Below are 21761 nucleotides of genomic sequence, written 5' to 3'. Positions count from 1 at the left end.
TGCTCTCTGACCTCATTAACATTCTTATCTCCCTGAAAAAAAAATGTTATAAGAGACCTGTCTGGTTATTATCTCTGCCACCTAGGACTTAAAGTTTGGCTCTCTTTTCCAAACACAGCTACCTTGAAATATATCTAAGGCTACTTTCCCAAACATGCTGGGTTTTATCGTTAGAGATCCAGTCAGTCTGTTTTCTTTTTCACACTTTATGACTCCTCATGCAGAAAATGGCCCAAAGCAATAACTGTGTTTGGAAAACAACAACAAACAACAACTGAGCCATAAAATTCTAGGACCGTAACACCCAGTTGGATAGTCAACAGAATACAGCTGCCAAGAAGAGGTCCTAGTTTATTCCATTGTTTGGTATATTTGAAATTGATTTTTGCAAAAAAAGAAAATTGGAAAATTATTACATTTATGGAATGTTTGGTATACTAACTATAGATTTGAAAATCAAACCATTGCATTTTCAATTGATAATAAGAATAACATAGAAACTGTGAAATGATAAAAAGGCATATATGTCAAATTTTAAGATATATCAGGAAACATAATATTCCCAATAATAAGTTAATTATTGAAGTAATATTCCTTATAAGTTTTACGAGCACTTCATGTTTATAGCAACGCCCTAGCAACTCTGTTCAACTTCCTAAATTCCTCCATTTCTACTCTCACTTAAAGGAAATAACGTGATATCTTAAATCAAAGAGAATTTAAAACACCATTTGGTTTGAGAATGTTATCTTTCTCATAGGGTACTTATAACTCAATCTAAATGTTTTGTTTCCTTTTTAGCTTTCTACAAAAGTGTGGTTTAAGTCAACATGTGTGTAGAGTATTTGAGTGGTTTGCCTAGAAATTACTGCCCCAAACACACACACATACACACACACCTACATATATATGCCTGTGTATATGCGTAAACGTGTTTGTGTTTATACCTATATCTATATCAACTTGTCTACTATTGGGTCAAGAAAACAAAGAAAGCATCCAGGTCTAATTTCATTCTTCTACTCTCCTGGGTGAGTGGGGGTGGGAGATTCCTCTTTCTTTTTTACAACTGGGAGTTGTTTTCCATTTCGTCTTCTTTAATAAAACATTGAATTTCAGATGGGCATGTGGCCTCTCAGGACAAAGTTTGTAGCTGTTTCTCCCCTTGAAGTACAATTGCTAGAACCCTGTTTTGCTTTGTTTTGTTTTTAAGGAGTGTGCTCTCTTTCTCTTTTCTTTCCTTTTGGCAGGAAGGGACATACACTGGCTAGATGGAACAGCTTTGTCCTGCACTACAAGGAGAGGCTGTGTCTCAAGCAGTGAAGCAACAGTAGTCAAGGATACCCACTCTGAACTAACTAGGGTTGTGTGATAATCACTCTTCCTTCACATCTAATTGTAGGTTTGGGTAGTTTTCTCCATAATACTTAGTGGATTGGACTCCTCTTTGCTCCTTGTGTCTAAATGCAAGCACTGTGCTATTGATCTCTCATGTAAGGTTTTATAAAAACCCAAAACTTCTCTTCCAACCTCCAGTTCCTTCCTTCTGCTATTGTCTTCTACATGTTGACTCCAAAGTAAACTATGTATTGATCTACATTTCTCTAATAGTGAGTGATGTTGAACATCTTTTCGTGTGTTTTTTGGCCATCTGCATGTCTTTTTTGGAGAACTGTCTGTTTAGATCTTCTGCCCACTTTTTGATGGGGTTGTTTGTTTTTTTGGTATGGAAATACAGAAGGTGTTTATAAATTTTGGAGATTAATCCCTTGGCAGTCGATTCATTTGCAAATATTTTCCATTGAAAAACTTGTGGTCTCTGGAGGAGACAGTCTGGGGGGTGGGGGGATGTGCTTGGGTTGCGGGATGGAAATCCTTTGAAATTGGACTGTGATGATAATTATACAACTATAGATGTGATAAATTCATTTGAGTAATAAAAAAAACAAAATAATTAAGATTCTGTTACTTTATTTCATAATTTTATAAATTAAGGAAAACCTTACTAAAAAAAAAAGTAAACTATGTAAAGTACAAGCCTGGTCACAGAAAAATAAGTAATAGGATTGTAAAGATGGAGACACTAAGATCAAATGACAGATTTGAGGTACGCAAGGGAACTCTGAACAAGGTATGATGGATGCATTCCCTGTGTATAGGGTATATTTCATATATAGATATTGGCCTGTAGGTCATTTGTACCTTCACATGCAGCATCATACCTGAATTTGTTTTCTAGGAACTCAGTACAACCTGGGATCAGTGTGAATGACCAGCTGCTATGAATGAGTGTAGGACAAAAGAAATAATCTTTTCCAGCATCCAGAGTCCCCTTCTACATAAATTCGCCCTTAACATTCACCCTTGAGAATCATTCTCTTGCTGTAAACTCTCTACGATGAATAATCATGTTTGCTCAGTTATTACATCAAATTGCTCATTGGTCTGTTCACATGTGCTTGCTGTTCCTATTTGATCTACTCAAAAAATTCTGTATTTCTCCATGACAAACCACAATGTAGCAGTACATTAAAGAAACACTAAATGAATATGCTTAAGTGAATTGATGATCTCATAATTGATGGAGATTAAATTTTTTTCTGAGGAGAAATCCATTGATTAGAGATATTAAATAACTCATGAGTCCAGTACAGATAACATGGGATTTTGATTCTAAGACCTTAAAACCACTTGACTTATAGCCGAGATCACATAGAAATGTTTTATAACCAGGAATGAGAAATAATCAGTTGTTCCCAGATATTGTAACCAAAACCCAAGTGAAACAAAATCAGATGAAGAAAAATGGCAGCTCTGAGAGTGAAGATAGACAAACATACTACCTTTACATAAATTTAAAAAAAAATCTGCGTGAAACATATGATCTACGATGAGATGATATTTGAATTAGAAAAGCAGTGTGCTTCCCAATGTTTATTTAGTCCAGTTACTGTAACTATATTTTAAAATAGAATTTGACCATCGAGACATTTTCTTACCAAGTACCATTTTTACAATCTATTGTTTGCAAATAATTTCTTTATTTCATTAGTTGGTGGCTCTTTATTCTGTGAGGTATTTAACATTTAAGTTTTATCTACTTGCTTTTAATGTGCCATAATGGTATGACTCTCATACCTCTGAACCATGGCAATGCCATCCTCTTTGAAAAGACCTGCTACCATTAGAAATGGGTCATGGAACAAATGTCATTAACTCATATTCAAAAGGGCAGAGCCCAGCAAAGTATTACTGACAAAACCTGCTTCCCTGTGTCCATTTGTCTCTATTAAATATCACATTTAATATCTACCTCCACGCACAAGATGATGTTCTGAAGCATCTCACTATGAAAACCTTAAAACCATCTGAAATTAAATTTACTTTCAGGTTTTGACTTTGAGAGATGCAATATTAAATAGTAAACCAAACATTAATAATTCCCAGTAATAAAAATCATGATTTCAGAGTTGCTAGCTTGAAAACACCATGGACTCTTTAAAAAGGAAAATTCAATTAATAGAGGCCATTGTGGAAAACAGGCAGGTCAAGGTAGGGCCTTTTATTTTTTTCCTGATGTTGGTTGTGAAAAAGACAAAATGAGAAAGACATTTGCATATTCTCCACATACCACGTGAAAGGTTTATTAATAATTAATGTTAAAAAATTAACAAAAATGATAGGGAATGCTATCTCTATGCCAGTAGACTTTGCGTACTAACCTTTCACGTTTTATTTCAGAACGAGCTTCTGCCTTCAGTATTCAAATGGGAGTTTCTTATAATTAGAAAAGATGCTCTATGTTCGATAAATTCCCTTCCTGGAAGGAAACTTTGGTAGAGTCAATTTTTACATCTGTTTTTCTGTGTTCTATTCAGAAAATAAAAATGTCATGAACTTTCTCCTCTTTGGGCTGTCAGTTACAGATGCCACTGCAAAAGGAGACCAGAGTCAACCTTAGTGAGAGCAGGAGCCAGTCGGACAAAACTCCTACTTTGTAACTTTCACAACAGATAGAAGAAAGGTCAGACAGAGTAAACGTCTGTGTTTCTGCTCCACAGTGGTCCCCAGTGGGGGAAACCAAGCATTGGCAGCTTTGGTTATCTAATCAAAACACATTCTGTTTTGTCTTTGTTTCATTTTACTTATAATGGAGTCTCATTAGCTCAGATATACCTATAAACAAAAAAATAGAAATTCAGGTGTTCAAAACTTTAGGACTACATGCAAGACAATTGGTTGTCATCCAAAGCAGAAATAATGCTATTTTATAGGCAAAGCAAGACACACAATTACATCAGTTTTAGAAAAACCCTGGGGTTTTGCCCTTTATTTTTGCCATAATGTATTTTATTTATTTATTTATTTATTTATTTATTTTTTAGGGCCACACATGTGGCATGTGGAAATTCCCAGGCTAGGGGTTGAATCAGTGCCGGCCTACACCACAGCCACAGAACTTGAGATCTGAGCCATGTCTGTGACCTACATCACAGTTAAGGCAACACCGGATCCTTAACCCAGTCATCGAACCTGGGTCCTCAAGGATATGGTTGGGTTCCTTATGGCTGAACCACCATGCAAAGTCCTGCTATAATCTATTCTTGACTATAGCTTATTCTTTTCTTTATTTCCTTGCTCCCTCCTCCCTTTTTCCCCCTCTCCCTTTTTTCTTTTGCTTATTTACCATGGCGTCTTCATTTTTTTTCATCTCTTTTTCTTTCTTTTTATTTAGGAGTACATGGTCATACATTTTAACATTCTAACTCCCCCATCACAATAGGTGTTCGATATTCTATAGCAGATCATCTCAAAACAGCCTGGAGCCTTCACATACCCTCTAATAATCACTCCACAAATGGATCTCAATGTTTACTTCTCAGAGCTGCTCCAGGTCCCTCTTGTTCCTACCAATGGCTGCGTTCCCAAGCCAGAGGCTAACTCAATCTGTACCCTCACCCCTGCGATGCTCCTGGGTCTTTGATCAGGACTCACCTGAGTGTCCCTTGGTTATTGCTAAATTCTTTCCTACCTCTACTGCATCGGACTCTTCATTTGGTTTCACCATGGTGTTAACTTCTGTCTTTCAGCACCGTGTAAACTGTACAAGAAAATATCAAACTTTCTTTGATTTATATTTGCTTGATATACATTTTTTCCTATCCTTTTATTTTCAATCTTTCTGAGTATTTTTTTTTTCCAGTTTGTCTCTCCTTCAAGCAACATATTTCTTCATCCAATTAGGAAGGAAGTTTACTCTGAGTTTTCGTTGGTGTAATTACTATGAACTTAGATCTTATTCCTGCCATCTTAATTCACATTTTCAATTTAAACATAAATTGTAATTATTATTCAATTAAGTCCTATCTCTGCCATATTTTTCCTTGTATTTTCTATTTATTCTCTTTTTGTACCTTCCCTGTTCCTTTGCTACTTTTAATAAAATAAAATTTTCTCCTTCTGGTTTAAAAGCTACATATTCTAATTTTATTATATTGACTCATATTTGTCTTTTGTCCTTGTTGTTCTACTAAATTTGTACATCTTTCTTCTAACACACTAAAAACTGGATTATTTCTACTATTTCCTTTATCTTGTCTTTATTATGTTATTATTATCTAGAATTTTGGTTGTGAATTATAGTCAATATAATTTTACTCTTTTTCAATCTTTAGTTTTATTTTTCTGAGATTAACTAAGATATTTCTTCTTACTTACTTTCTATTTCTCTTTCAACATCTCTTAGCTCTGTTCTTCAAAAGGTGTTTTACATAGTAAAGGATTTTTGAGGAGTTTTATACATGAGAATAATCTTTTAAGTGTTCATATTTATACATCAACTTCTCTGGTTATGCTATTTTAGATTCACAGTTCTTTTTCTTGACTAATTTTAAAATAACATTACATTGTCATTATTTTCAGTTAGCTGTTGAGAAATCTATTGCTAAACTGATTTTTGTTTCTTTGCATGTGATCTTTTTTGCTGAAATTCTTTTAATTTCCCTTTGCCTTTGAATTCCAAATTCGTTATTTTAATATCCAGGTGTTAATTTTTCCTCATCTCTCCATTTGGCCCTTTCTAAATCCTATCTCTTTGGAGTCTTTCAACTTTCTTTAAATTTTAAAAATGTCTATTAATTCCTCACATTTTCTCTTTTCATTTTTCTGTCCTTTGGGGACTCTTCCAAAAATTTTTTTTTGTTCTTTATTTATTTTAGCTTTTCATTTATATTCTCAACTGCTTTATTCTTCCTTGTTCTTCTTTACAGATTTTTCTTAATCTGGTCTTTAAGCTCATTTATTTGATTTTTAGTTGTACCCATCAAACTATTCACCCCATGCTTTGTACCCTTTACCCTATTCTATTTTCTTATCTAATATTTCCTCTACATTGAATTTACGGTTTCTTTTTTTTTTTTTTTTTTTTTTTTTTTGTCTTTTGTCTTGTTGTTGTTGTTGTTGTTGTTGCTATTTCTTGGGCCGCTCCCGTGGCATATGGAGGTTCCCAGGCTAGGGGTCCAATCGGAGCTGTAGCCTCCGGCCTACGCCAGAGCCACAGCAACGCGGGATCCGAGCCACGTCTGCAACCTACACCACAGCTCACGGCAACGCCGGATCGTTAACCCACTGAGCAAGGGCAGGGACCGAACCCGCGACCTCATGGTTCCTAGTCGGATTCGTTAACCACTGCGCCACGACGGGAACTCCGAATTTACGGTTTCTAATTCTGTTTCACATTGCTAATATCTTAGCTTATTAGCTTAATTATATTTATCTTTCATTTTAAAAGATTCTTTGTCTGTCTGCTGTAATAAAATTCTCATTTACAAGGCAGATCATGTCTATTTCTTTGCATTTCTTTTATTTTTGTTTATGAACTCATGCAATGTGTAGAGAACTAAGGCCAGGTCATATTCTATGACAGTGGTTTAAGGGAAAAGGTAGTAATAAGATTAAGTGCAAAGAGTTTAGGCACCACTGAATCATTAGCATCAATGACTATTCACCAGACAGTCCTTCTCATCACGTTTATCCTTAAACCTAGAGATGATGTTCCACTGGGACAGAGCAGTCGTCCCAGAATCTAGTCCATCAGCCCTGAAGGTAGTTACGTGGGAGGTTAGAGCCACTGATGTCTTAGGAAAACTGTTAGGTCCACAACTTCTAAAAAAAATACTTCACATTGGGCAGGATTTTTGGTCTACCTTAATATGACTTCAAGATACATATATAAAAATCTGAGCTGTTACTAAGCACCAACACTACTGGTGAATTAAAAATAATAATAATAATAATAATAGAAAGATTTCCCACAACCCATTCTTCTGTTGTCTTACTAAAACTTGCAGGCAACCTCTACCCCAGGATTCTACTACCCACTTTCCCAACCCACACCAATTTGAGATAGCCGTCAGCTTTCAGTCTTCCCTGGTTCCTCATAACATCTTTTTCTTTCTTTCTTTCTTTCTTTCTTTCTTTCTTTCTTTCTTTCTTTCTTTCTTTCTTTCTTTTCTTCTTTCCTTCCTTCCTTCCTTCTTTCCTTCTTCCTCTTTCTCTCTTTGCATTTTTAATGATGATTTAGTCTATATTTTCTTTCCCTTCCTTCCATCCTTTCTCTTTCTCTCTCTCTCTCTCTCCCTGCCTGTCTCTCTCTCATTTCTCTCTCCCCCCCTTCATTCTCTCTTTCTTTCTTTGTGTATGTGTTTCTGATATGTTTTTTTCCCTGTATCTGTAGTTTCTCCTGGATTGTTTTGGGGAAGATACAAGGCCCTGAATGCCTACAGAACCCACAGCCATTGGGCCCAAGAAAGGTAGTTGTTCAGTTGATCAGACTCAGGGAATTATAATCAGAATATGTTCAAACTTATATTCCTAGAACAGTCCTGATTTTAATATTCAGTGCAATATTTTTTTGGTTAGATCACTAATTAGATTACTAATTCCATTAGATCACTAGAACTAGTTTCATGGTAATGGTAAGCATCCATGTCATAGAACTTTTCATCCAGTAGCTATTTTTGGTTAAGTGTTAGCATGTTTCTTATTAAATGTCTCTTGTTGAAAGCAGTTGCAGAAATTAAAGCATAGAAGCATGAGATAAGTTCTGAAACACACTAATTTTTTAAATAAGAGCCAAGTATATATTACCTTTATTCAGAAATGCTTTAGATCAAATAAATAAATATCTTCTTTTTCTGTAAACCACAAGATAAAGAATCTATACAATAACTTTTTGTTTTGAAACTTCCCTGGTCTCCTGCCTTGCCCCTCTAAATATATCCTCCAGCCGTAATCTCTGAATAGGTTCTTCCACACTAACCATGTTTTTTTCCTATCAAGACAATTCTCATATATATGTATGTGTGTGTGTGTGTGTGTGTGTGTGTGTGTGTGTGTATACACATGTTTTTTTTCTTTTTATGGCCACACCTGCATTATATGGAAGCTCCCAAGCTAGGGGCTGAATCAGAGCTGGAATCCTTGACCCACGGAGCAAGGAAGGCTGGGATTGAATCCACACCCTCACAGAGATTATGTTGCCCTTAACCCACTGAGCCACAACTGGCTGAACTACCCCCCAGTATTTTTATTCATATCCAAGTCTTGGCAGATTCTTCCTCAGTATGGAATACTCCACTTTTCTCAGTGTTATTTCCTTTTTTTCTGCCAATCCTCTGCTCATGTTGAAGAAAATTTTTAGTGTTTTTTATATGACTTCCTCCAAGAAGCCTACCATCTCTCATCTTTCCCAGCTGGGTTTCATAGTCAGGTCTTCCTGTGTATTTCCATCATACTCTGTGCTTAGAAATCTTAAAATAATTGTTATTTGACTTGCCTTCCAATGGAATGCAGAGGCTTTGTACGCAGGCACTGTATGTTTATACATTTTTACACCAAACCTTAGGCCTAAATGGTTATTGGGCAATTACCGAAGAGTAGCAACAGTCTGAGTTTTACTAGAAATCTGCTCTAAAAAGGTAGTTGAGCTTAATGACCAAGAACTTGAGCTCCAGTGTCAAAGCTGGGTTCAAATTTTTCCTCCATTACCTACTAGTTAAATAACTCTACAATTATGTCATTTAACCTTATTCAACTTCCTAAGTTTGCATTTTTCTCAAAAGCAAAATGAGGCTAAAGGTAGTTAACATAATCAAATTGTAAAAATTGAAAAGAATTCATGTAAAGGGTTTAGTAATTTATCAGTAAAGATAAACTATTATCATTTGATCAATCTCATGAAAGATTCCTTTCATGGAAAAAAAAAGTTTAAATGGATTAGATTAGTCTTTGGTATTTTCAAACCCTCCTTCCCATCTTTTTAGTAACTTCTCTGTATCTTCATGTGACACTAGATACTTTTTCTCAGAGGAGAAAATAATCTGACAAAGAGATTTACATAAAGGTATGAGTAAGAAGGACTCAATCAGTTATCTTAGATAGCTTAGTCAATGCTCATCCAAAGGAAAAACTTTCTAATGCTGGAATTTCAGGCACCAATATCAAATAAGCTACTGGATATTATTTGGGGCAAGATGGCTTATTGGGACCTATACTAGAAATCTTATTATGTAAGAAATCTGCTTATTCACTTAGTTGAAAATATGTAATGAATTCTTGCTGTCTCAAACATCCTAATGGAAGTGTAGGAATATAAAGAATATTACTTTTTTTCCCCAAACATGCTAATAATCTAGTAAAGCAAGTAATAACACCTTGTACTGACATTAGCATGCATTATCTCATCTACTTACAACAGCTATCTTGTGATAAAGATTGGGATTTTTATTCCCAATGTGCCTGTTTGGAGAAGTTATTGGGTTTACCTAAGGTCACACAGTTAGGAAGAGGTTGAATCTGGACTCAAATGCAGCCCTCCTAAATATAAATTCCTTTTTCCCCACTCTCTTTATATTATAAAGCCTATTCAATGAGAATTTAAATAAGCTATCATAAGTATGATAAGTATTAAAGTAGTTAAGACATTTAGATGAAGGCAAAATTAATTTTTTCATTTCTTTGGTAATGGTTTCATACATGAAGGGCATTATTCATTATATGAAGGATGGACTGGATATTGATGGTAGAGATGGTGACAAAACCTTTCAGATAGGAGCAAAGGCAGAGTGTAGGCAAGAGAGGTGGGGAAGAGTAGATCATATTTTGGAAAGGTCAAATGTCCTGGCTGACTGAAGTATGGGATCTATGAAGGAAGTGATTTTGATAATATTTAAGAGGTGGATTGGAACCAGATTATAGAGAACTGAAAGTGTGCACTTTTCTCCATAAGTCAGTAGTTCTCAGCCCTGGCTGAGTATCAGAATCAATTTTATAGCTTTTCTGAAATGGCCATGTCCTGGCAACACTCCCAGAGATTCTATTCATTAGCTCTTAGGGGCATGGACATCTGCATATTTTAAAAACCCTCTATTGATTCTGCTCCGTAGGCACAGTAGAAAATCAGTGTCCTGGTGACTGAAGTGTGGTCCACTTCATGTGTGATCTGCAGGCTGTGCTAGTCTTCAAAGTGGTACCATCCATGATGCGAAATTGACAGTGAGCACATAAAAACTGTATAGCAATTTGATGGTATAATTGTATCTGCTGAAACATATAATTTAGAAAGTGGCACTGTATTTTGTATGTTTTTTTTTATTCTTGTGTAATTCACTTTATTGTATTTCATAAAGGTATTATTTCCTGTGAATTGGAAATTAAAACAAAACCAAAGCTGGGCTTTCAATACAGATAATTATGAAGTATTTCTGTAGGAGTTCCCACTATGGCACAGTGGGTTAGGAATCTGACTGTAGTAGCTCAGGTCGCTGCACCCAACCTGGTACAGTGGGTTAAAGGATCTGACATTGCCATAGCTACGGCTCAGATTCAATCCCTAGATATGCCACCCACAAGTGTGGCCATTTCAAAAAATATATATTTTTCTAAGCAGCAGTGGCTTTTGTGATTATGAAACAGTGTTCTAAATGTGGTGCTGTCTAACATTGATAAGGCTCTGGCACATCAGATAGATGAGAGTAGGGGTCAGATAGAAGTCCACATGCTACTGTGTCATGTTTGGATTCAGTTACGCCAAAGGGAAGGGAAGGGGAAAAGAATAAGAAAAATATTCAAAGAAATGTTAAAAATTGCCAATACACAGAAATTAGAATAAAATGTGATATAAAATCTAAAATCAAGTGCTCTTATTGAGACATGTGGATATCAGTGAGAAACGTGGGGAGAGAGGTGAGGTGGGAGTGGAAATAACGATTTCAGCTTTAGGCAAGTTGAGTTTAAGGTGTTCAGAATAAATCAAATGGAAATGTCTCCAAGGCAACTGAAAATATGGGACATGGACTTATTAGGGAGGTGGAAGTTGGGGATGATAATCCTGGGTTACACTCAAAATATTTAATACCAGGGGAACACTGCACTGACAAGCCTGATGCAGAGTGGCCACAGACACATGGTACTGCCAGGCCAGGGCCACCAGCTGACTACCATCCCTCGATGCGGGTATGGCAGCCTTAAGTGGGGGTAGATAGGCAATAGGATCTCTAAGTGAGAAATGAGAGAAAGGCAGGTGGTAAAAAAACTCTTAGGGATCATCTTGCAGATTTGAGGGGAAGAGGGGAAGAGGGCATATTGAATGATAGGATTGTAGTAAGAAATTAATTTTCTCTTAGAGTCAGAAAGAGGAGAAATCTTAAGAGAAAAGAAAAAGATGGAAAATCGTGATGAATTCCATAGAAAAACTGAAGAGAAGCAAGGCAAAGCATTTGGATTTAGTGAACAGAAATAAACAGGAAAACTTAAATCAGACTTAGCATTACAGGAAAATTAAGATGTAATGCATAATGGTATATGGTAAGGATGTGGAGGCAGAAAATATGATTTCTTCTTTAATAAATGTTGCCAAAAGAATGAAGGGAAATGACAAGATTACAGTTCGATGGTGGAAAGAAACAAAGGCAGTATTAGAAGAGTGAATGGCTGAGAATTTTCCACAATTGATGAAACAGCTCTAAACACAGATACTAAATCCCAAGAAATCTTGATACATTTAGTAAAACTATAGTACATCAAACACATGGAAATCTTAAAAGCAGCCAGAGAAAAAAGACAGATCATAGGTAAAGTGCTTCATAAACTGAAAACAGATTTCTCGATAGCTGGAAATGGAAGCTGGAAAATAGTGGAATCATAATCTCAAAGGGATAAAAGAAAACTCAAAAATCCATACCCAGTAAAAATCCTTCAATGGAAATGAAGGCAAAATAAAGATATTTTCAGATAAACAGAACTGAGACAGCTTGTCACTAAAGAAAAATTTCCTAATAGAAGGAAAATGGTATAAGTTGGAAAGCTATAGATACAGAAAGAAACCAAAAGAAAGACTGGTAAATATATAGAAAATTTAAGTAAACATGAACTACATAAAATTATAGTCATGTCTTGCAGAGTTTAAAATATAAAGAGAGAATTAAAGCAAATAACAGCAGCAGTTTCCTGGTGGCACAGTGGATTAAGGATCTGCTGTTGCCACGCAGTGGCTAGATAGCAGCTGTGGCACAGGTTGGATCCCTGGCCCCCGAACTTCTGCAGGCCATGAGTGTGGTCCCAAACTAATTAATTAATTAAAAAAAAATAAAATAAATGACAGCAGCATGCAAATCATGAAGAGGTAAATGTAGTTGGAGTCTTGGCCCTTTTGCAGAAAGGAGAGTCCTAGAAAGACGGCTATTATCATAATTAGGTTGAGGGGCAGGTAAAGCTGTTAGGAAACTGACACCTGAAAGAAGAAAGAATTATCAAAGTCATTTTGAAAGCAAAAGAGAGGTTTTTTTCTCATTTCTTTTCCTGTGGTTGATTTCTAGTTTCATGCCACTGTGGTCAGAAAAGATACTTGACATAATTTCTACACTCTTAAATTTGCTGAGGTTAGCTTTGTAGCACTGGGAACTATGTCTAGTCACTTATGATGGAGCATGATAATGTGAGAAAAAAGAATGTATACATGTATGTGTAACTGGGTCACCATGCTGTACAGTAGAAAAAAAATCTGTATTGAGGAAATAACAATAAAAAAATTTAAAAAAAAGGAAAGCAAAGAGAGGAACTGTTGTTAAAAGAAGTTACGAAGAAGAAGAATGTGTCGATCCTCTAGAATGTTAGGGGGTGTTTACATACATTTTTCTTAACCTATGTGGTTTAATATTGGCTACTGTTAAGCATTTATTATTAGTTCCATCTTGCCAGTGAGGAAAATGATTTTGTGGTGGGAGTTATACCCTGTCTTGAGGCAGAGTAATTTGCAAAGCAGGGATTGGTGTATCCCAGTACCGTCATCCCCCTTAGAAAGAAGCTTTACTGAGGCTGGTGAAGGAGTTCTGTGTTTGCCCTTCTACGGGTGCCAGGAGGCACAGTTCCAGGTGTGGCTGCCCCTGTTTCTGCTGGGTCCCAGGGAAAGCAACCCCAAATGTGTGAGGACAGAATTTCCCAAGGTTTCAGTAAGTTATGAGAAAGTCTTATTTTCTGCAATCCATTGATCATCTTGATGAAATTCACTTCTTTCAACTGCTCTTGGAGACTGCATTGACAAGTGTTTCCTCCATTTGATTATGCAAGTATCCATAATCTTATTTTTGCTCCCCTCCTTTGTTGTTTGTTTTAGAATCTAAGCATCTTTGTTCATCTTTTTTTTATCTCAGTCACTTGCTTCACGTTCATCCTCTATTTTCCTCACTTCTCTTTGTTCTTTCCCCAAGTAGATAAAAATTTGCTTTTTGTAAGAACTGATAGTTAATCACAAGTCCAGTGTGTTACTTTACAATGTGTACAAGTTCCCAGGAATTTACTAGAAATATACCAACAATTAAATGACACTTCACTTTTTGGCACAAGTAGGGGCTCCTGTTGCGCAAGCTCAGCCTGGCAGACAGAGGTAGGATTTTAAATGACCACTGCAAGCCTCTCTGATCAATGCAGCTCAAAACCAAAACGATGCAGCTCTACACCAAAAACATAATTGTCCAAATTAAAATCCATTTATTATTATAGTAGCAGATCATCAACTGCTTTTTCCACACTTTATTCATAAGAAAAGAAAAAATTATATGTTCATAAAAGAGGTAAGACATGGAAATATAGCCACAAAAATATTTTCCAAGTGTAAGTTTCAGGAAATATGTTTAATTATCCAGTGGTTTAATTATCCTGAGGTTGGACCTTCAAGCCCAAACTCATAATCTAATTAAGGAAGTCCATCATATAGACAGAGCATAAAGAAACATGCAGTTAACATTTCCTAAAAATGAAACCAATGCAGGAACATTTTGATTTATTCTAATTATAGTGTTAATTCTGTACCTAATACAGCAATGGTTTTGCATTAAAAAAAAAAGTCCTTAAAAGGTCTTTCTTCAAACTGTAATAAGCTTATATTTCTCCCAACTGTAGCTGCTTGTAATGTACATAAAAGTAAGAATTACAAAGAATTCTCAATCCATGGATATTATAAAATATAGATGACAGAAACCTGGCCCTGAATGCTCCCATAGGAACAGTTTGCTGCAATCATACTACAAAGAGTTTTAAGGATAGCACTTTGATCAATCTGCTTCATTCATCTTCATGTTCTTGAAAGAAATGTCTTAGAAAGGGCTAAGAGCCAATATTCCTGAATTCCTAAACATAGGCTTGCACTAGGCACCCTATACTGCTGCTGCGATGGCGGCATGAGCTTACTAAACCCTTAGGAAGCCTTGTTTCTAAACACGGTGGTAGGTACTTTCCCTAAGAGTACATGCTATGGTAAATAACTGATCATTCAGAAAGTCTATGAATTGCATGTGACTCTTGCTGTTTAAAGGTTCTGAAAGCAAAGATATTACACCCCAAAGTCTGATATTAAACATGGATAAAGTAGATGGGTACTTGAGGAATCTCCTAATCCAATCATTTTTATTTTACAGAAGAGGAATCTAGTACCCAGAATGTAAACAGTTTTGCCCATTTCTACACCAAGTCCTTTGGGAGCGGGAGCCAAATCAGTTCTATTGACTCTGGAGTTAGAAACATCCAGTTTGAGATCTGACTTTTGCATACAGCTTGTGAACATGCAAGTTACTTCCCTAACCCTGGGTTTCCTCATCTTTTAAGATGGAAGCAGTAATGCATACCCAGCAGGGTGTGAAAAGCAAATGAAATAATGCATAGAAACCTTTGATGTTCCCAATGTTCTAAGTTGCAACCCCCAGGATAATGGTTTTCCTTCTAAGGTCATATTCTAGGATGGTCACTAAAGAGCAATACATGAAGTAAAAATTTATCAGATAACTGACCAAGATGCAAAACTAGAGAAGGCAGTACTTTCAGATATTCCAAATCATGAAGTTGATATCTTTCCTAAACTATAAATTGACTTTTCATATCAGCTGTATAATTGGTGCTTCCTACTGTACTTCACATTTTTAGTAAAATAGGAGGAAAACTTATATTCCCAAATAAAAATTACTATTAATTGAAGTGATGAGAATAGGCTAAATAGCTTACTTAGACATCAGCCAAGGACTGTACTACATAAGTAGAGAAATTTGGGTGCTAGGTTAGACACACAACAAAATATTGTGACATTTTTGGCTAATAATTATCCTACATCATTTGATACTTTAAGGAATATATACATAAGGCATTTTAACATCATAAATTAATTAATATCACATATGGAGGTCCCGTTGTGGCTCAGTGGTTAACGAATCCAACTAGGAACCATGAGGTTGTGGGTTCGATCCCTGGCCTCGCTCAGTGGGTTAAGGATCCGGCGTTGCCGTGAGCTGTGGTGTAGGTTGCAGACACAGCTCAGGTCCCGAGTTGCTGTGGCTCTGGCATAGGCCGGCAGCTACACTCTGATTAGACCCCTAGCCTGGGAATCTCCATATGCCACGGGAGCGGCCCTAGAAAAGACAAAAAAAAAAAAAATTAATATCACATAGCCTGAAAAAAAGGACCACAGGAAAGATAATAGAAATAGGAATTTAACAATAGGACTTGGAGTTTCCACTGTGGCTTGGGAGGTTAAGAACCCAACTTATATCCATGAGGATGTGGGTTCCATCTCCGGCCTTACTCAGTGGGTTAAAGGTGTAGGTAGCACATGCAGCTCAAATCCCGTGTTGCTGTGACTGTGGTATAGGCCTGCAGCTGCAGCTTCAATTTGACCCCTAGCCCAGGAACTTCCATATGCTGCAAGTGCAGCCCTTAAAAAAAAAAAAAAAAATTCAGCATAAATATCTGATTGATTCGTTAATTCATTCATTTTAATATACATTTACTGAGTCCCCACTTAATTCCATTATTGTGAAAGTTTTGTGAGTACAAAAATGAATTAAATATGATCTAATCCACTGAAGAATGAATGATTCTAGAATGATAAATGTAACCTCATAGCATTGCGCTATTGCCCCTGGGAGCCTTATCTGCTGTAGCGTTCGCCTTCCAATATTGGACTACCTCTATCAAAAGTCATACAAAGTTAAAAAATTTTGAAAAAAAAAAAAAACCTGTGTTATCAACATGCAAACTCCAATAAATATCCTTTCTATAGCAAGCATAGAAGTTTTTAGACACCTTGATTTAATAGTCTTTCAACAATACGTTGTTTTTTAATCACTTGTAAAAATTTCTTTTGTAATAAAAATAAAATATTATTTAAAATTCTTAATTTAATACACATATGGCACATAATTATACTCACAGAGTGTGTGCAACCTTGTGTTATTTGTTATGTACCTAATGTTCTGTCCTAACAGTCCCATGAGGTAACACTGTTTTTTTAATGGCTGCATTGTATTCAACATAAGTAACCATGGTTTACTTAACCATGTCCCTATTGTTGAGTATTTAAAATGTTTCTGCTTTGTGACCATAATAAATAATGTAATTGTACAGAATTTTTACATGGGACTATTTCAAACTCAATTTCACTGAAATTGCTGAATAACAGAAATCATATTCCAAAACAAAGTTAGAGAAACCATGAAGAACTTGTAAGCAAAGGGTCCAAATGGTTTGACAAGTGAGGAAAAGAGGAATAGATTTTTGGAGAAAACTATCATGACATGACATACCCCCAAACCCGTGGACCAGGGTGAGGGTGTCTTCGCCTCACTTCGAGACATGAGAAATGATCAAAGAGCTTGCCATGGGGTTCCAGAGTCTGGGGTCTGAAAGCCTGGTCTGGTTCAGTCATGAAAAATATAAAATAAAAGAAACTTTGGGCATGTGAGGAGAGCTTACTACATTGCAGAGCAAAGGATGTGTAAGGATTATTTTAAATACTCTCTAGAGAATGTGAAAAAGATTTCCAGATGCCTCAGAGGTTATCAAAATTACCAGCAACCAGTTATTAAAGACACTTCACCAATATCAAGAGAACCATAAATAGAAGAAGCTCTTCAAAGAAGTCATGTAAGCACTCAGTGATGGATGACGCAGTTTAAACAACCTGCCAAGTCCAAAGAATGGCTATTCCTTCTCTCATATCAGTCAAGTAAGACATTTGTGTCCCTTACTAAATAAAGGATGGAGAAGAAAGCTAGATGGGCAAAGAAGAAAAAGAGAGAAGAAATCTACCACACTTCCCCTTTCCCATCTCAGGACTAAGATTATGAATAAAAGAAATAATAGTTTTAAATAAATATAATGTTGTAATTACTCTCCTAGAATAAACTCATTCTAAAATGAAATCTATAGACAATTTTTATTTGTTTTATAAAGTACTGGTAGGTCTTTCCATTTTCTAAGAACGACTAGAGAATCATAGTACCTGAGCTAAATGTCATCCAAGAAGATGGAAAGAATTAGTGCCACAGAAAGGCTTTAACAAGAAGTGAACAGACATTAAGTTGATATCTGACTATATCCGATGAATCTTGCCTCTCCAATATGGTAGTTAGACAAAGATTATTTTTCAATTGCATATATACGTATTTTAGTGTCTCCTTTGGGTAACTTCTCACATATAAGATTATAGAGGATTTCATATAGGTACTATAATTTACCTACACAAATCTTGTCTATGAATACTCTGGGATTTTTTTAATTCATTTTTTAAAATCATGATCAACAATATTGAAATGAAATTTTATATCATAGATTTTTCCTACTTTTGAGTTATTTATTAAATACTCCAAGTGAGGCTTAAAGACCAATGGGTGTTCATTACTTTTGCTCTTCATACACATTACCACGTTTTTCTCTAAAGAGACAGCACCGTTTTTATTCCTATATGAACATTTCTGTTTTACTAGAATTATATGTGTTATTAGTTTAAATGCAGAATTAATAGATATAAAATAATACCTATCTTTTAAAGCTGAATTTCTTTAATTACTACAAAATATTCTCCCATGCGTGTACCATCTATATTTTTATCTCTGAGGAATGGCTTACAGTTTTGCCAATTTACTCCAAAGGCATTTTCTGATTATAGGATGCTCGTGTGTCACATCAGGCTCTCCTGTTGCATTTACATAAGCAGGAAGGAAAGGAATATGATAGGGGATAAGAAAGTCATAAATATTTGTAGAAATGTCACTGTCTAGGTTCCCTATTACCCAGGCATTAGCACTTAATGCTTAATCAAAGACAATGGAATTCTTATAAAGATCTTCTTCTTGGAAAAGGAATTAATTTCCTTGTTTTGTAAAATATGTAGTATTTAAGGATGTAATTTAGATCAAAGGTGAAAAAAATCAAGGGAATTTTCTTTCTTGTAAAGTGCTTCTAATAAATTTTAGCAATTTTGGGATAATTGGCTTCTTTTCACAGAAAGTTTAAGTAGGATATTGAAGAGTTTCTTACCCAAAGTAAAGTAATATTTTACTATGAAAACACTAAAACAGAACAAGCAAATTCTTCCATAGTTATTTGAAATTTTGCTTCCTTAGGCATAACTCTCCCAGACTTCAGGCAATATTACAAAGCTACAGTGATCAAGACACTGTGGTACTGGTACCAAAACAGACATACAGACCAATGGAACAGAATAGAGAACCCAGAAATAAACCCAGACACCTACAGTCAATTAATCTTCGACAAAGGAGGCAAGAATATAAAATGGGAAAAAGAGAGTCTCTTCAGTAACTGGTGCTGGGAAAACTGGACAGCCACATGTAAATCAATGAAACTGGAACACACCCTCACACCAGGCACAAAAATAATCTCAAAATGGCTTAAAGACTTAAATATAAGACAAGACACCATCAGAGTCCTAGAAGAGAACATAGGCAAAACATTCTCTGACATCAACCTTACAAATGTTTTCTTAGGTCAGTCTCCCAAAGCAATAGAAATAAGAACAAAAATAAACAATGGGACCTAATCAAACTGACAGGTTTTGCACAGCAAAGGAAACAATAAATAAAAGAAAAAGACAGCCTAAGGAAAGAGAGAAAATAATTTCAAATGATGCAGCTGACAAGGGCTTAATCTAAGATATACAAGCAACTTATACAACTCAACAGCAAAAAAGCCAACCACCCAATTGAAAAATGGGCAAAAGACCTGAATAGACATTTCTCCAAAGATGATACACAGATGGCCAACAAGCACATGAAAAAATGCTTAACATCATTGATTATTAGAGAAATGCAAATCAAAACTACCATGAGATACTGCCTCACACCAGTCAGAATGGCCAGTCCACAGATAACAAATGCCAGAGAGGGTGTGGAGAAAAGGGAACCCTCCTACACTGTTGGTGGGAATATAAATTGGTACAACCACTACGGAAAACAGTAGGAGGTACCTCAGAAAACTGAATTTAGAACTACCACATGACCCAGCAATCCCTTTCTTGGGCCTATATCCAGACAAAACTTTCCTTGAATAAGACACATGTGCCCATATGTTCCTGCAGCATTATTCCCAATAGCCAAGACAGGGAATCTACCCAAATGTCTATTGACAAATGAATGGATTAAGATGTGGTATATATATACAATGGAATACTACTCATCCCTAAAAAGAACAAAATAAGGCCATTTGCAGCAACATGGATGGAACTAGAGACTCTCATTCTAAGTGAAGAAAGTCAAAACGAGAGAGACAAATACCAAATGATATCATTTATATCTGGAATCTAATATATGGCAGAAATGACTCTTTCCACAGAAAAGAAATGCATGGACTTGGAGAGCAGACTTGTGGTTGCCAAGGGGGAAGGGGAGGGAGTGGGATTCTTTTACTTAATGAGCTAACAGGAGTTCCCATAGTGGCACAGTGGTTAACGAATCCGACTAGGAACCATGAGGTTGCGGGTTCGATCCCTGGCTCAGTGGGTTAAGGATCTGGCGTTGCCCGTTGCCATGAGCTGTAGTGTAGGTCACAGACATGGCTCAGATCCCATGCTGCTGTGACTCTGGTATAGGCTGGGGTTTACAGCTCCAATTAGACCCCTAGCCTGGGAACCTCCATATGCCGTGGGAACCAGCCCTAGAAAAGGGAAAAAAAAAGACAAAAAAAGAATATATGTGTGTGTGTGTGTGTGTATGTGTGTATACACACACATGGATGACTGGGTCATTTTGCTGTACAGTAGAAACTGACAAAACATGGTAAATCAACTATAATGGAAAAAGTAAAAATCATAAAATTAAAAAAATTAATTTTTAAAAAAATTCCAAGAAAGAAATTTTGCTTCCTTAAAGGTTATTTTTGTTTTGATTATTAAACATAGCTGCATTTTTAAAAGGATGTATTTTGCATCTAAACAAGAGGCATTTTTAGGGAAAAATTCAAATATTGAAACATTGCAAATATTAAAAAAACAAAAAATGCAAAAACTTCAGAGATGATGGATAACGATGGCCCCCCCAAAAAATAGCTAGAAAGACATTTCACAACAATACCCAAATAGCATAGATATTTAGTTGTGGAAATAATACAGCAGAAAATATATTATCAAAATCAGTGATGTTTACCAAACATTTGAATTTTAGATAATAATACATTTCAACCCAAAGGAACCCTGCTATTATATCTATATGACAGCTGCCAAATTGCCCTGGAAGGAAATTTGGCTGATGTGCTTGATAGCAGTTCATCCGTTTAGTTTAAACAACTGGCAAGGTCCAGAAATCCCATACTGAGGACACATTTGACATGCAAAGAGCAGTTCAGACTGATGGATATTTTCTTCTTCTCAGACATGCTCATGGTTGTGTAACTTTAGACAAAGATACAATCATGGAAGCTTTGACTTTAACTGGCATGGAGTTCGCATTGTAAGATGTCAGTCCCCTTCAGGATGGCTTCCATCATTTTCCCAAGTAACATGAGACAAAGCTCAGAAAGAAGGGAAAACACAGTTTCCTCTCCTTGGTTTCCTTTGGTTCCTAAGAGCTCCCCGCTTCTCTCTAGTATTCCTGAGGCTGGTTCCACATGTCTACCTAATCTCTTCGAATCTCACTTCACACTCTGACTTTGCATGATTACTATGAGTTTTAGAGGATAAGTGTGATTCTAGAGAATTATTTGATAAAATCCACCCTCTTGAACCCTTGTTCACTATTAGTGGAAATAAACTGGTACAGCTTCTATGGAGAGCAGTATGATGTTTCCTCCAAAAATTAAAAATTGAACTTCCATATGATCCAGCAATGCCATTTCTGGGTATATAGCGAAAGGAAATAAAACTACCACCTCAAAGAGATATCTGCACCTTCTTGTTCACTGAAGCATTATTCACAATAGTGAAGACA

At 36.0% G+C, this 21761-nt stretch overlaps 1 long non-coding RNA gene across 5 annotated transcripts in view; it reads right to left on the bottom strand.

Moving 5' to 3' along the window:
• LOC146395138 (uncharacterized) overlaps positions 1-21761 on the bottom strand; it is a 547588-nt gene that overhangs the window by 232058 nt on the left and 293769 nt on the right. The window lies entirely within an intron of this gene.

Source organism: Sus scrofa, chromosome 17 (genome assembly GCF_054392235.1).
Source record: "Sus scrofa isolate SSC_HxYL_T2T_F1_AM1 chromosome 17, Sscrofa_HxYL_maternal_Yorkshire_Landrace_v2.0, whole genome shotgun sequence".
In the NCBI taxonomy this organism is placed as follows: domain Eukaryota; kingdom Metazoa; phylum Chordata; class Mammalia; order Artiodactyla; family Suidae; genus Sus; species Sus scrofa.
This window is presented reverse-complemented; position numbering and strand designations above follow the sequence as displayed.